The sequence below is a fragment of the Gobio gobio genome, assembly GCF_949357685.1.
Source record: "Gobio gobio genome assembly, chromosome: 3".
NCBI lineage: Eukaryota > Metazoa > Chordata > Actinopteri > Cypriniformes > Gobionidae > Gobio > Gobio gobio.
The window spans coordinates 56,678,868-56,681,367 of NC_137099.1; the positions used below are offsets into that span (position 1 = coordinate 56,678,868).

Sequence of the window (2,500 nt, forward strand, 5' to 3'; positions counted from 1 at the left end):
TTACGTCAATACACCAGCAACAATAGGTGGCGCCAAATACACATAAAACGAGTGTGTACGGCTCTCTACAGGGCCTGAATTTCCACGCGGGATAGCGCATGATTTTAATCATTCCCATAGACCGAACGATAGATTTACAGAACGATAGATAGATAGACAGACAGGATAGACAGGATAGATAGACAGACAGACAGACAGGCAGACATGGATAGACAGGCAGACAGACAGAATAGATAGAATGATAGATAGATGGTTAGATAGATATTGATAGACAGACAGGTAGACAGAACAATAGACAGATAGACAGGCAGGATAGACAGAACGATAGATAGACAGAACGATAGATAGACAGTCAGACAGACAGATAGACAGAACGATAGATAGACAGACAGACAGATAGACAGAACGGTAGATATACAGACAGACAGATAGACAGAACGATAGATATACAGACAGATAGATAGACAGACAGACAGACAGACAGACAGACAGACATGGATAGACAGGCAGACAGACAGATAGATAGATAGAAAGACAGACAGACAGAACGATAGATGGATAGACAGACAGACAGGATAGACAGACAGACAGGATAGACAGACAGACAGAATAGACTAGATAGATAGATAGACGGACAAACAGACAGGACAGACAGACTGACAGATAGACAGAATGATAGATAGATGGTTAGATAGACAGACAGACAGACAGACAGACATGGATAGACAGGCAGACAGATAGACAGACAGGATAGACAGACTGATAGATAGATAGACAGACAGACAGACAGACAGACAGACAGACAGACAGACAGAATAGACTAGATAGGTAGGTAGACAGACAGACAGACAGATAGATGGTTAGATAGATATTGATAGACAGGGTAGACAGACAGGATAGACAGAACGATAGATAGATAGACAGAATGATAGATAGATAGACAGACAGACAGACAGATAGACAGAACGATAGATAGACAGACAGACAGATAGACAGAACGATAGATAGACAGACAGACAGACAGGATAGACAGAATGATAGATAGATAGACAGAACGATAGATAGATAGACAGAACGATAGACAGAATGATAAACAGATAGACAGACAGGGTAGACAGAATGATAGATAGACAGAACGATAGATAGACAGACAGACAGACAGATAGATAGACAGAACGATAGATAGACAGACAGATAGATAGACAGACAGATAGACAGAACGATAGATATACAGACAGATAGATAGATAGACAGACAAACAGGATAAATAGATAGACGGACGGACGGAGAGACTGACAGGAAAAGATAGATTGATAGACAGACAGACAGGAAAAGATAGATTGATAGACAGAAAGACAGGATGGATAAATAGACAGACAGACAGACAGACAGACAGGATGGATAGATAGATAGATAGATAGATAGATAGACAGACAGACAGACAGACAGACAGACAGACAGACAGACAGGATGGATAAATAGACAGAAAGACAGGATGGATACATAGACAGAAAGACAGGATGAATAAATAGACAGACAGACAGACAGGATGGATAGATAGATAGACAGACAGACAGACAGACAGACAGACAGACAGACAGACAGACAGACAGACAGACAGACAGACAGACAGACAGACAGACAGACAGAATGGATAAATAGACAGAAAGACAGGATGGATAAATAGACAGACAGACAGGATAGATAGATAGATAGATAGATAGATAGACAGACAGACAGACAGACAGACAGACAGACAGACAGACAGACAGACAGACAGACAGACAGACAGACAGACAGACAGGATGGATAAATAGACAGAAAGACGGGATGGATAAATAGACAGAAAGACAGGATGGATAAATAGACAGACAGACAGGATGGATAAATAGACAGACAGACAGGATGGATAAATAGACAGACAGACAGGATGGATAGATAGACAGACAGACAGGATGGATAAATAGACAGACAGACAGGGTGGATAAATAGACAGAAAGACAGGGTGGATAAATAGACAGAAAGACAGACAGACAGGATGGATAAATAGACAGACAGACAGGGTGGATAAATAGACAGAAAGACAGACAGACAGGATGGATAAATAGACAGACAGACAGGGTGGATAAATAGACAGACAGACAGGATGGATAAATAGACAGACAGACAGGATGGATAGATAGACAGACAGACAGGATGGATAAATAGACAGACAGACAGGGTGGATAAATAGACAGAAAGACAGGGTGGATAAATAGACAGAAAGACAGGGTGGATAAATAGACAGACAGACAGACAGACAGGATGGATGGATAGATAGATAGACAGACAGACAGACAGACAGACATGTATTTAAAGTATATATATATATATGCATATATTATATCATTGGTTCAATGCTTCTGCGGTTAGTTGGTTGCACATCCTAACCATGTCTTTCCATATTGTTAGCAGAGCAGCATGTTTTCCACTTGATTATTGTCAAGGCAGGATTTATTTT

At 40.6% G+C, this 2,500-nt stretch overlaps 1 protein-coding gene across 4 annotated transcripts in view; it reads left to right on the top strand.

The window, feature by feature from the left end:
- The window catches only part of tsc2 (TSC complex subunit 2), a 70,974-nt gene that overhangs the window by 53,946 nt on the left and 14,528 nt on the right, over positions 1-2,500 (top strand). The window lies entirely within an intron of this gene.